The following is a 15,079-nucleotide window of genomic DNA, read 5'->3' as shown; positions in this document are numbered from 1 at the left end:
TTTGGCGAACATGAGAGAGTGGCACTGTTTGTGTGGTGTTTTTCCTCGTCATTAAATTAATCAGTTGGCTACACTGTGTCCCACTGCTACGATGTCACGTAGCTGCCGCAGCCAGCCGTCTCTGTGCTCACAACAACATGGGGGGAATAAATAAAGAAGCGGCTGGTTTGACCAAGCAAAAATTAGAGACCGCTGGCTTGACCACAGTTGTTCCACAGCCCGATAGTTTGACCCACATTCTGGCGGCGGCTAACCCTGCCCTACCAGTAAGGGTAGGGTCGGCGGTGGAAACAACACAGAGATTCTTAAAAGTGAGCTGTCCCGCTCTGAGCCGCTCCGACCCGACCCGCTCTACTCGGTGGAAACGAGGCATTAGTTACACTTGAGGAAAAAGGTGACCAAAACGTGAATGAGATTGTCGGAAGGATAAGAGAAGTTATTTTCAGATCACCCAGGTACAACATTTTTCAAATGTCTTTGGTCAACATGAAAAAAATCATATTACTACTTCCTAGCAAATAGAGAAAACGAGAGTATTTTGGTCAGAGCAAAACAAAACAAGAAATTGGCTGACACTGAGTTTACTGAAATGAAGCAAATGGCAATTAAATGTTCATATGTCATTTTCTATTGTGGTCTCATTAATATTTGCTCTTGAAGTGTAATGAAATAGCAAAACACATGACATACTTTGGCTACATTTGAATCAAAAAAGTCTACAAATGCAGTTGCAAGAACAATGCTTTCTGCTTAATGTTTGATTTGAAAGATAACTTGTGAAACATATTGTAATAAGCTATTAATTGCCTTGCCTTTCTAACTGCGGGATGCCTGTTGATTTTTGGTTTTGGGGCTACGCCTACACTAAAATCTAGTGTTGCACTGCATATCTCCTATTCATTTTATGAAAGAGCTATGGCCGGTGGCATGCTTTTGTGTTAAAGCAAAGTTTGGATTGTCTCAATGAAACATTTATTCACACATATACCTCCCTGCATTGTTGTATTGGCATACTGAACTTCTCAGCCTGTAAGAATTGAATCCACGTCTGAAGAATCATTTTATGTTTGTGTGATTGTACAGGCAGAACATATCAACTTGAGCTTTCACACTTAAGGGATGTAACCACTGTAATGGGTCACCAAGGAGGTAGATGAAACATATATTGCACTGTTTTTAATCCCCTGGAAAGATCCACTTCCTGAAGGGGTTGTAGCGGTTTGTGATTCAGCTGTTGTCTCACTATTATACTGCAATAAATAACTCTACTGTATTTGAGTGGCCTATGGAGCCGTGTTTTTATATTCATTCTTTGGCTCTAATCAGTGAGCGGCTTGGATTGTAATGTTTCTTCAGGGGTATATGATGTCTGTTATGGTGGGTTATGGTGGGTTGCCTTTGAGTTCGTCTTCCTCAATTAAATGTTTTGGGATAACAGAAACTTCAGAAACAGAACATTTTTCTTTCTTCCTAATGCAATATTTGAGTGCCGTCTTTCAAATAGTTAAGTGTCGAGGCCAAAGCCATTTTAAACTCAAACAACGTATCCGCAGACATCTTTGTTGTTTACTAACACAGCTTCGACTGCGCACGCACAGCACTGTTGTCATCCGGTTACGTCCGCCCCAGAGCCCTATACATAGGGCACTGGCCTGCCCATATCCGATAGAAAGATTTTATTGGCAGGTCAGAATTTTCTGACATAGTTAATGGGATCCAATGGATTGTGTCCAGACCAACAGGCTGAGAAAATTTAAATTTGCCAGCGGCAGGTTTGGATTTCAAGGCTAGTGTCCTTGTGCATATTTTTAAGAATGAGTGGGAAAATGTGAACCTTGGTAGCTGCACTAGCTCTCAAGCTAAAAAAGGACCATAAAGGCACATTCAAGTCTTCAAGCAGTGTTGGCTTTATTTTTCACTTTTTTATCTGCAGGCTCAGAGATGAATTCAAACAACAGAAACGTCCTCCTTGCTACAGTGAAGCGGCCTGGTGCTTAAGATAATGTGTCCGGTGACTGCATCAAAGGAGGTAAGATCTTCATGGCATGCACAATCTGTAAAAATTGAGTAAGACATTGATCCACAACGGTCCTTTGGTATATGTTTGCCTCAAACCTATAGCATACCACCATCAATTTATCTTTAATTTAAAAAAAGATTTCCAAATGTAACACATTTACATACAAGGTGCTAAAACAATGCTCAAAATATTTTTGCTTGCACGATGTCTGCCTGTTGTCAAAGAGCTGAAGGTGCTTCTTATGGAAGTAAATGAGTGTCATCGGATTTTGAAAATAAAAAGCCATTGAATTTTAAGCACTGAATATATATGCATTGAAATAACGTATCTGAATTTTTTGCAGCATTGAAATAATGTATCTGAATTTTTTGCCGCATTGAAATAATGTATCTGAATTTTTTGCCTCATTAAATTTTAAACAACTAATTTTCACCTTTATTTTACAATGTTTTAAAATTCAAAATCAAATATTCAACGTTAAAAAATTCAACGTGCCACATTCAACTGCAAAATCCCATGTATGAAATTCAGAGTAAAACTTTGGGCAACCAAGGAAGAGCAATCGATCATAGATGCTAGAGCGCTAGATATGCTAGCCATTATATTCTTCCCTATATAGAAACATGTTTGTACTCACCCAAGCACCATCGTTACTTGCGTTGCCGTTTGACATGGCTAAAACCTGATTTGCCTTCCTGCATCAGTCAGGGGTATCCAAGGCAACAAGCTAATATTCCCACTTGCTCTCTTTGTTTGAACGCGATCGAGCATCTATGATCGATTGCTCTTCCTTGGGTCCCCAAAGTTTTACTCTGAATTTCATACATGGGATTTTGCAGATGAATTTGGCACGTTGAATTTTTTAACGTTGAATATTTGATTTTGAATTTGAGAACATTGTAAAATAAAGGTGAAAATTAGTTGTTTAAAATGTTATGAGTTAAATTCAGAGGCAAAAAATTCAGATACATTATTTCAATGCGGGAAAAAAATCAGATACATTATTTCAATGCATAAATATTCAGTGCTTAAAATTCAATGGCTTTTTATTTTCAAAATCCGATGACACTCATTTACTTCCATAGCTTCTTGCCTCTCAGGCTATTAACACTTAGCCTGGTTCTACCAAACCATCATACTTCATTTCATTTGTACAGAAGGTCTGGAATCGCTCAATTGACAAACGTTAACTCACTTGACGGCGGGTGTCTGTTGAAGTTTAAAACTATTGGATCTGCCCAGTGCCACTCTGGATCTGCCAACCAACCATGTCATGCGCCGGCTTCTGAGCCACTCCTTCTGTTCGCTGATTGGACCGGCAGAAATCTGTCCGGAGAAAGCAGCAATTCCTCTTAATTGCATGTTGCCTAAGAACTACGAACTACTAGCATGTCAAATAGTTTTCCCCAAGTACATTCTGTGTCTGCATTTGGGCACATGCACAAATGAGAGCTCATTTGAATATACTCCAGTGTATTTGTCTGTCCATCACATATTTATCCAACCGCTATTTTAATTTAGGCATATCACCATAATATCTCCTAAAATTATAATGTAATAAAAAAACATGCATGGTCAGGCAACAATCTGCATTGAGCAGATGGACTCTGATTCGGCATTTAAATGACAATTTAATTTAAGTTGTTATTGAACTGGCAATACAGAAATACTGCAATCATGTTTTCTCCCAACCATGTGGTGTGCATTCCATTTGCGGCATATGCACCATGATCCATCAAACCAACCAGCATTTTGAGCTAAAATATTTTTGGCAGCATTGCACAGTTAATGACTGTGCATCGAAAAGCCAATTCTCAACTACTATTCTCGTCCAAAACACACGCGCAAGCTCATTTGCAGTCCAGCTAGAGTCAACAATGCTTGTTGCTTCCTGTTTCAAGCAGGGCTCATTAGTATGAGTTGTTACTCTCATTCAGAGTCGTCTTATAGCATGTCGTAATTATATTATGCTTGTTTACAACAACAGGGATTTACTCCTCACCATAACCTCAGCAAATTATATCTGTCAAACCATTTGACGGTGAACAGTCAAAGATGTCTTCTTGGAACCTTCTTATACCCAGGCCACTTCCCAGAGTGAAACATTTACCAAACAGCAGAATAAGCTCCAGTTCCTCTGTCTCTTGGTCAGTCATGCCTTTTGAGTCTAGAGAGACAAAACGTTTTTAGATTTCTGTAGCCTTTTTAGCCACATACAGTGCAATTATTTCCAGTGTAGCTCACTCGGCCTTTACCACAACTTCAGTGATTTATGTTGCCATTTTTAACGAAATAGAGATCCTGAATTCCAATTTTAGCTGGTTGCTGATTAAGTCCTAATTTTACACATACTAGATTTCCATGTGATACTCAGTAGACAGTATAATGGCCTAGTTTAATACCCATCATTGAAGCACATGGTTGAAAACTCCAGTTTTTAATTGGTCACAGTAGAAAGTTCATCACTGGTGCTTTTGAGAAAAACGTTTAAGGTGAAAGTCTGGATTAGAGACAAGGCTTTCTTCATGCTGCTAGTTGAGAGTTTTGCGTCACAGCAATAATCCATTTGTCACTGCAAGATATTTTTAGTTTCTGGTCATCCTGTCTGTAAAAAACGCCCACTATAGCGAGCAGTTAGATGTCATTATCATCTAAATCATATTCAAATACTGATGCTGTTGTCTTAGATTTTATTTTAGAGTACTTCTTGATCAACTCAGCACAGCAACTTACCTGAAAACACACATACCCTCAAACATATACACAAACACAGAACCAGAAATGCTTGACAGAGGAACGTTTATCAACCTCTTACTGGTTATTACAGAGAACAGGTATTTGACATTTGAGAGCTGCCCAGATACCAATATCTGTCTGAAATGGAGAGGATATTACCTGTTATTCAGTTACTAGTGCAGTCATTTTACACACTAGGACAAATAGCTGTCAATTTCCAATTTAACATACCGACTGAGCCATTTTCTGTCAAGTGCAAATGCATTTTTATACTTCTATTTTTCATCTCCTGTCAGTTCTGCAAGGTCTACACTTAAATGCTTGACTGTAAGAGGGTAAAAGCAGTATTAGTTGAGGTCCTCTGCTCTGTGCTCCGCATGCTAACATCGATTTCAATAAAACATCTGTTACAAAATAACACCCTATTTCTAACTAAAGGGACCAACAGCTCCCTTTTGAATAACTGCCTAAGGCTTTTCATCAGGGTATAACACTAAAGTAACTTGATTTTTTTCCCCCTTTAACATAGTGAATATTTCTTTACCAGTAAGTGTAAAACATGTTTTGCTGAAACCACCTGTTGATTATCAAATGAATGAATTGTCAGGAAAAAACTATACTTGTCCTTAAAAATATCAGGACAAAGTAAATTATCTCAGGAAATTATTTGGGTATGTGTTATATTTTCCTGACAAAACAATGACAAATATTAAAAACATATTAACAGAGTTATCAATATTGAAAATAATTGTTAGTTCCAACATTAATATTGTACTGTTATGGCCTTATTTACTAAAGGTTTTGCGTGGGTAAAAACATGTGCAAGCTGATCTACTAACAGTGTGAGCTGAGGATTGGATTTACAATAACAAGCACTGTCTGTCCATTAAGTACATTTAACATAATGAATATGCAATACCGGTCATTTCTTCCTGAGTGCGCAAAATATAGGGCGGAGTAGATGCAAACAGGTTAATTTAGCATACACATTGTGATTTACAACGCCTGAAAATAATTGCTGAATAATTAAATAATTTCTCCCTCTGTTTGCCAGGATCAGTACTAAATATTCCTTCACCTCTCCGCCTACAGAGAGCAGAACAAATGTGGTTGGCTTGGCATCCTTGCACATAACTTATAGTCATATTTTTATGACTGTTACTCAAAAACAACACACAAGTCAACTGTGAACTTACTTTCAGCATCAGTAAATTTGGACCTACTCACTGAAACTAAGATGTTTGCGTCTTTGTGGAGCTGTGTGTCAGTTTAAAATAAACGTTTAAATCTGGGTCATTGAGCTTTAACTCATAGTTTGACCTATTTTTTTTTCCTGTCTACCCATTGCCAGTCTTTTTTAGTTCCGGTATATTATAACTGCAACATATGAACAGTAAGTGCTAAATTTGTACTGCCAGTGCCACTCGGTTCGATGAACACATCCTGACAACAACAAATGTATTTTTCTTTTTGCATTTTCCACAGCAGCAGTTTTGTGATTCACTTCTCTGACACACCCAAAGTTACATAGTGTACCTTTAAACATGTAGGGGGTCCTGAGCATCCTCTACAGTATATCGGTAATATAGGCCGTACATGTGTTACCTTACACTTTGAGGAGTTTGTCTCATAGCTAGAGGAGCATACAGTTGTATAGGAGGACTTCCACAAATTCCACTCTGGGAAATTCTTCAGGGGAAAGCATGCGGAGGAAGGTCGTCACGGTGGTATTTTTTTTCTGTATTTCCGATCCTTCCATGGATGCGTCACACAGAGCTGCATGCCTCTGGGTTTATGCTTCTCTGCTACTGGGAAGTCATGGTGTAAATTATTGTCATCTATATGTATTTATAGGCTGAGAGTCTGGCAGGGCCAGGTGGTCTAATCTGCCAGTTCAGTGTCCTGCTTAACTTTGGCCTCTGTAGTCACAGATTGGTTAGTTGGCCTCGGACATTTGATATTTTTAATATTAAAGACATTTTATGAAGAAACACCTGGTCTTTCATTCATTGGATAGTAATATTTGAAAAAACTATTTTGCACATCAAGCAACTATCACCATAATCATCATCGTAGCGCTACTAAATATAACTCCACAATAAGGTCTTCTTTTGTTTCTTACGACCACTGCTTGTTATTCTTGTAAAAAAACAAATTCAAAAGTAGAACTTTTATACCTATAGGGGGCTTATTTGTTTATCAACACGGCGGATGCGCGCGCAGCATATATGCAGAAAGAAAAATTGTTTGACTGGTTGCAATGGTTACCCGTTTGGTTGTATTGCAGTTGCGGTGTTTCTCTGTAGGTCCATGGTGTTAAATAGCGATGTTGTCAGCTTACTAAAACAGTTAATCAGCGAGTGATAACATTGGTTATGCGGAAACATTAACGCTATTGAACGGGATACGTCTTAATGACCCATACGTGTGGGTAAATTATGAGAAGAAATGGCCCCGACGACTTCAGTGGCCGGACTTTTTTTTGCAGATGCTGTTGGAGAGTGACAGTGTGCAGTGAGAAAGACCGGCAGACAGATAGACAGAGAGAGGCAGAGATGCCTTTATTTAATAATTTTGCTTTTTGATTTAACAGTGATCATATCTAGCCTAGTGATCATCTGTTTTTAGACTGACTCCTGCTGCCGACCAGCTGATCAGACCAGCTGTTTGAGACGGAGATGAAAAGGAAAGTGAAACTTATGGTGGAGCAGTTAAATGAATAAATATTGTAACCAAACACAATAAGGAGTTGTGTTATCTGCTTTAGTAGCCTACAGTAGGCTAGCACATGTCGACCCCACTCGGTTTTCGTTTATTGATTTTTCCTAAATGGTATGATTTAGCCTGCTTACTGGCTACACGTGCAAACCCCTTCTGCCTAGTCAAACACAATTGAAGAGGACGGAGATGTATAACGTCTGGGTCATTGTAAATAAGCCTCCATTGCTTTCCATTGCTATAGCCTCGTCTCCGGTCACTGTCCTTATTGTAAACATTTCACAACTCATTTATGTAATTATACAGCAGTGCATTTGGGCATCCTCCAACTTCTCCTCTTCGTTCTTCTTGTCCCTATGTTGTCTGTCTCCATCTCCCCCCCAATATTCAGTTATTCCCATCAGAGTTGCCAACATGTCACAGGCGGCACTTAACTCTAATAGCTATGGGGACCATTTTTTCAACACCTGCAGCAAACATGAAGCCTGCTGGACTGCTTGGAGAACAGACGGAGGTTTAGCTAGGATGGCAGGCCTTTCTTCTATGACCATGCCAATAGACATAGCAGCACAGAGATTGGCCCAGTGGCGGCTCCTGACAATAATCTCGGGGGGGCAATTGTTGCCATGATGGGTTAAATGACCCAAAATTAACCTAAATCAGATGGCTAATATGACAATGTCATATTGCATTAAACAGTTTGTTTTTCCTGTTCATCTGGGATAACCACTCTGGCAACCTTAGACAAGCATTGTACTGTACAATATTTTTTGACATTAAGTAAGTTAATTTCTTTAAAAAAATTATTTTAGCTCTAAAATGATTGAATTATCCGGCTGTGTCATCTACCATTGTGCTCCTCAGATAGGCTTCCTTTAAAAGTGAAGAGACCTGCTCTACAATTAATCACAATAAACTGATTGACTTAATCTGATAACATTTTATTTTAGGCGCAGCAGTTTTGTTCTGATTAAACAAAAATGGATGCTGGCATAGCATATGTGCAACATTAACAGTGCTAATCATCACATTGGTTTGGGTTACTACTGTCTACAGCACTTGGTAGGCGAGGTTTATGTCGGACGGTGATAGCAGCTGTCAGAGTAAACAGTCTATGGGTCAGCTGTTGAACGGCGCTGGCTAGTCCATATGCAGATTGATGTTTAATGTTTGTTTTACTTTTTTTGAGAGATGATGCATAGGGGTGACACCCGAAGTTATCCATGTGGTGTCTGTGCTGCCATCATGATGGATAAAAAGCCATTATACAGTCCATAATCATCATGCAGCAGAACAGAGCGTTAGCTCCGTAGCATCCTGCTAGCCTCGTTATCCGTTCAAACGAGCCCCGTGAAAATCCGCTTTTATACGATCCCCCAATCCATCTTGGTAGATACTTGCTTGATGGTTACATTTTGTCTGGGAAGGACCTAGTCCTTTTAATGTCATGATCAAGTAGCTTGCCAGTCTAGCCTGAGTTGATATAAAGTTATGTTGGTCTTGAATATGACCGCTCTGGGTAGCAGACCGGACATGTGCTGCTTTTATGGAAGTTTCAGTCGCAGAAAGATTGTGGATAGTCAAGGCCACATTAAGCAAATAAAGCCAAGCCATCTGGACCGCAATCCGTCTCCCCATTGTGACAGTTGCTCTCTGTCCCAATGAGTGAAGCAATCTAAATACTTAGATTAATTGGAACAGTCGAGTTTAATGGGACATTGTGAACCTTCCCACTGTTGCAAAATGTAAACATTGTTACCATGGGGGAATATAATTAAGGACCACCTGGCATGATAATGTACCAAACATCTGTCTAGTCTTGCACTATTAATACCAACGGCTGAAATATGACACTGGATTATAAATCGTAACCAATGCGTAGATTGCTTTCCGGTTTGCTGTTACCTGTTCTGTCATGTTAAGTTCCAGCTTTGAAAGTAGAATTTAACTCCCCTCCATGAATGAGGCAGTCTGAGATTATACTATCGTGAGGATAAATATTTTTAACATTTGATAAAAATAGGGAAATGTTGAGGTTTGATGAGTTAAGATTAAAAGATGTGTGGACTAAAGCGGTAAATGTATGTTGACACTTTCACAAATTGCAGCCCATTATATAGAATTGAATCACTTTCTACTCTGTTGACTTGACGACAGTTAACGCACAGGTTTTCAGTCCTTTTCCCCCCACATTTGCAAGGTGCTTACATCAGCCATTGCATTCCCAGATCTTCTTTCTGCAGTGTCCTTAGGCTGCATTATATGCACAGCTTGTGCACTGCACCTTCACAAGTCCTTGTGAGATGTAGCCAGAGCTTTAGACTTAGAAATCAGGCAAACTTGAATCACATTGCCAAAAGCTGCCTGGGCCATCCAGTCTGTCACCATGAATATAAAGATTGGATTTATCCCCTCACACTCGGATATGACCAGGAATAATGCAGGGTAAGGTAGGGGCTGCATAATGTTAGTCATTTTCTACATGCTCATACAACAAGCCCTGCAGCTTTTCACTACAGTGCTTGTTCTTTTTTGTATGGTTTATAGACTGCTTGTAATGGTTATCAATATATATGTATTTGGCCAGTAGAAAAAACTGTTTATCCACGCAAGCTGTTTTCTGGACTGGGTTAAACTTTCCTCAATAGTGCAACCTTTTTATTAAGTCCTTACTCTGAGATGGTGAATGTGAGATCCATTATAGGTAGATATTGAATAACACAGTTGCCTTGATCATATATTGGTCGCTAATCTCCAATTCCTGAGCACAGACAAAGCAAGCCATTCACTCAGATTCCTTGAGTTAAACTAATTTGGCAACATTCAGATTCTTCTTTTTTTCTTCAACTTTTGTTATTTATTGCGTGTGTCTGCATAAGTGTTTGTGCTTGTCTGGCAAGAAATTAACTTCATCACAGTGGCCCTAGACAATAGCAGGCAGGAATTGCTGAGGCTGATACTGCACTCAGGGAACAGTAAAGTCATTCGCTCTAGCAGACCACTTAATAGCTTTGGCTGATGCAGAGTTTGGAAATCCATCAGTCAATTGGGCCAGACAGAGATTGAGCAGTGCCAGTATGCAAAGTATGTGGGAGAACACAGGTAGCAGGACAATGGAGCTGCTCTCATTATGAGCGACTGTGGCTCAGTTGGTAGAGCGAGTCGGCCGATGATCAAAAGGTTGGAGGTTCGATCCCCGCCCTGCCACCTGTGTCATAGTTGTTGTGTCCTTGGGCAAGACACTTCACCCACCTTGCCTCGTGTGATTGTCGATAGTTAGCCTGCTATCGGTGTATGAATGTGTATGTGAATGGTAACGTGGGAAAGGAAAACAGGTCTCCCTTGCAAAAGAGTCTTCGGACTCAATGGGATATACCTGTATAAATAAAGGTTTAAAAAAAAAAAAAAAAAAAAAAAAAATGAGTTTGTGTCAAATGGATACATCTAATTGCTTTTTCAAACTACGCAATGTCTGCCAATAATGGTTAAATCTGGCAACATGAGCAACATCATTAGGAATAACAGAGGGTTGATTACTACCGTGTGCTGTGCCATGGTACAAGAGAATGGGGGAGGTAACTGTACTGATGCATATCATGCAACACATTTATTGTGATTGGTTTCTGTATTTATTTATTTATATTTATTAAAAGTTGCTCCACCTTAAGATCATACCACGTTAAAGTCCTATTTAGGTTTCATTTTCGCTACAGGTCTGGGAGACACAGCTGAGGCTCGATCCTCACTGAGCCGGAGGTGCAGACGGTGTGAGACCTGCGAGTAAAAGACATTTGCAGTCTGGACAGCGGGTCAGATAAAGTCAGGTATGATTACGGGGACGGGAAACATCACTAACCCCTTTCACCATTTGAAAAATTAGCACCGGTTAGAAAATGCAGCAAGTAAGAAATTACAAGATTAGTGTATGTTATTCCCCCCATCTTGTCATCAAGTGGAAAGGAGGCCAGACGACCTGGCCCACAGTGTCAGTTTGTGAGGATTGCTTGTCGGTCGCCCAGGCTCCCAGGCTAACCTCAGTGTCAGCAATCTGGTCTGATTGGATGACTTAGGGTTTCAGGCGCACTGCCATCAATGAAGTAGATGTCCTTAGGTAGGTTAATCAGCTGTGATAATGGTGCTGGGCAATATGTGGGAATTTGTATTCACTGGGTCCAACAATTAATTATTCATACTTTGCTTCAAGGTATATAGCTAGATTTGGTAAAGAGGGGAGAGGAATAAGTACAGCAGACTCAACGGTGGAGAAAAATACATTTATAAGCATAGCAGCACCATTCAACATCCCATCCAAAAATTTAGAGATGACTCATTGTGACTGATCTCATCAGACTTGAGGTGTCAAACTGCATGCTAATGGGATTACAGAGAGTGATTTACAGGGGTTAAGAAAGCAGAATATTAAACATCTTAATGCAGGCAGATATGTGGAGAGCTAAGCATTAAAGATTCAATAGATGCAAAATTTCCTGAAGCCTACTCGAATAACTTACTGTACTTCTTAAGACTTGGAAGCTATTCTTAGACGTTGCAAATGTTATTCCGGATTTTAAAGTTGTGATTCTAAACTTTATAATTAGGATAGATTATATCTTTGGTGTTGGCTGATATTTTTAAAATATTTTTGGTATTGTTATTGGTGCCTGCAGTCCACCAGAACACAGCTTTATTGAAGTTATTTCAGATATTTCCAGTGCTGAAACAATTTGTTGATCAACAGAAAATTAATACGTTTTAATAACCGAGTACCTTATTATGAGACTTTTTTCAAATACATGCTGCTTTAAAAAAAGTCTTTATTTGTCAATTTACACAAGGTATTTTGAAATTCGGACAAAGTTTGGACAACACAAGACATTTGGCGAATTCACCTTTGATCCTTTGAACTTTTGATGGGTGTTTAACACTGTATTATTGTAACACTAAAGGAACTAACTAGGGCAAAAGGAAAGGGTAATAATTGGTAAATTGCAGCACCAGTGACACACAAATCACCCAGTTTATCCTGCATCCTGAAAAGCTGTCTGTGTCTAGGCTTAATTGTGCCAATATGCTGTATAGTTTCTCATTACTTTGAAGCAGCTCATACCTCTTATCAGAGGCGGCTTCAGAGTTGAGACATGGTAATTAGCTGTTGAGAGAGGAGCCTGCATTGAGGAGCAGAACAGACTGATCTGTTTTTCAATCAAAGGCTGTGCACTCTGGTCAGGGCCTGGATAGAACACAATGGACCAGCTGAATAAGGATGCCTCCCAATAATGTGCACTTTGAGAACAGAGTGCATTATTTCATTATTACTATGAGTGACAGACAAATTTGTATTGTGTGGATCCTTGCAACATAAAACACAAACAAAGGACTTTAAAATGTTCTTTCATCTCTATTTCTTTATAAATTGTTTTGCATAGTATGAAAATTCATTGCACACACGAAGTCCATGCTGGCTCGGGTAGAAACAGAATCCTTCAAAAGTGAGATGACTGTACACTCAAACTGCATGACAAATAATTTAGGACACAGCAATTATACCTATTTTATCTTACTTTTACCTTAATTAGGCAAAGTACTATAGCTGTGCACTAACACAATGAGAAAACTGTAGAGAGTCATCATAGTACTGTTGTGTTATTTATAGTGCAGGATTAATGTGTTCACAGATATCATAACATACCACACATACAGTATTTGTTGTAATAGAAGGCAACACCCTTCTCAGGTTCTTGAGTCTTTAAGTTGCCTGAAACCATTTCAGTCATGGGCAGCTTATTTATCATATCTTTCTGAAATCCTCTTAGCAACTCACTTTCCTTCATGGCCGCGAAAGGAGTCTCTGTAATCTGACTATTTGGAATGTGATTCTCGTCAGATGAGATATCATTTGAATTCCTTTGCCGACTCCCCTTCTTGCAACTTGATATGAGTTTAATATTCTTTTTCCTATTTCACAGATTCAACCGAGACATCACAGTTCCTCCTTCATCTTTTCCCTTTTATACGGATACTTTAGCCCGGCCTCCTATCTTTCTTCCCTGACTTAAATGCATGTGACAGGTAGCAGTGTTTCCCCCATAATTCTTTTCAGCAGCGGTGGCGTGGTCCCCGAACCTCCTAGGGGGATCCGGGGGCATGCCCCCCCGTCCGAATTTTTTTTGTACCCTTTACATTTGAATGCATGGATCTAGTGCACTTTGAGAGGAGAATATGCACTTATTACTATTTAGATAGATGGGATTATTTGTGTTGTAACTTTGCCTTTTGTGTCTTTATTTACAGATTGACATTTTTGTATAGAAATTAATATTCAAACACAAAATGCCACAACGCAGAAAATGATTGGCACAATTTATTTACAGTATTTGCCTAATGCTTAAACCAGACCTGCAAACTCATAAGAGGTGAAAAAGGTGACAAACACCCGACCCCTCTAGAAGACTCTGTAAATCGGGTTTTTTTTCTTCATTTGATTTTTTGGGGACATGGGACTAGACAGGGATGTTGAAACTATTTTCTTAAGGGGGGGGGGGGGGCTGTAAATGGGGAGAGGTTCAGTAATGTCCAACACAGAAGTAAATCTTCTTGTTATTATCAGCAATTGATAAGCAGGACCTCAGACTTTAATTTAAAATAATGTGATTAAAATGACAAAGTATCCTTACAAAGGCCTATAGATACAAATAAAACAAAACAATTCATGAATTTCAATGGTGTAGGTTGTGATTAAACCTTGGTTTGGGACACATTTTAATTCGGAGGTCTGGGGGTGCCCCCCCAGAATTTTTTGAGCATTCAACACTTCATTTCCTGCATTCTGGTGAATTTGTATGCACCAAATGTATGTAAAGTAGGCTAATTGACAACATTTAGGTTCCTGCTGACAAAAATAGAATACAATACAATACAGTAATATCATGCATTCTGTATTGCTTTCAAATATTTATTCTCCTGTATTGTTCAAAAATTTGAATTAAACTGTAAAAAAAAGAAGGTAATTATTCATGTCTATCATTGAGAATGTAGTGGCTGGTGGTAATTTTCAAATATTTAAAAATAATAAAGTGCTAAACTAGTAGTGACTAGTGTGCAGTGGAGAGAGAAATATATGCAGACAGATATAGAGGGAGGAAGAGATAGCTTTATTTTATAATTTAGCTTTTTGATTTGTGAGAGTGATCATCGCTGACTTTAGACCAGGGGTGTCCAAACTACGGCCCGTGGGCCAACTGCGGCCCGCGGCCCGCTTTTTATTGGCCCGCGGCCGATTTTAAAAATATAATGTAATATGGCCCTTTGAAAAAGAAAAAAAATATTATTATTTTTTTTTTTTGCATTTCTTAGTTAACCCACTAGTGCAGGGGTGTCAAACACTGATTGATTGGCCCATGGCACATTTTAAAAATATAATGTAATATGGTGCTTTTAATTTTTAAATAATTTAAATGCACTCATTATATTACAGAGAAATATGTCCCATAAAAGAAAAATAGCAACATGCCCATCCAAGAGGACCCTGCATAATATTTTATTTTAAATTAATATTATTATGGAAAATCTATGTGTCCTTCTCCAATAGCTTCTAATTCATCTGAC

General features: G+C 38.9%; 1 protein-coding gene across 4 annotated transcripts in view; it reads left to right on the top strand.

Annotated features, from left to right (window-relative positions):
* The window catches only part of enox2 (ecto-NOX disulfide-thiol exchanger 2), a 177,856-nt gene that overhangs the window by 20,395 nt on the left and 142,382 nt on the right, over positions 1-15,079 (top strand). For 3 of the 4 annotated variants that reach the window (XM_080035281.1, XM_080035279.1, XM_080035283.1), the window contains exon 2: positions 1,934-2,029. The gene's annotated coding sequence lies outside the window, so the exon portion shown is untranslated. Of the gene's footprint in view, positions 1-1,933; positions 2,030-11,187; positions 11,299-15,079 lie in introns of all 4 variants that reach the window. The other variant, XM_080035280.1, reaches the window with a different exon arrangement.

This window comes from Ammodytes marinus, assembly GCF_949987685.1.
Source record: "Ammodytes marinus genome assembly, chromosome: 10".
In the NCBI taxonomy this organism is placed as follows: Eukaryota; Metazoa; Chordata; class Actinopteri; order Uranoscopiformes; family Ammodytidae; genus Ammodytes; species Ammodytes marinus.
This window is presented reverse-complemented; position numbering and strand designations above follow the sequence as displayed.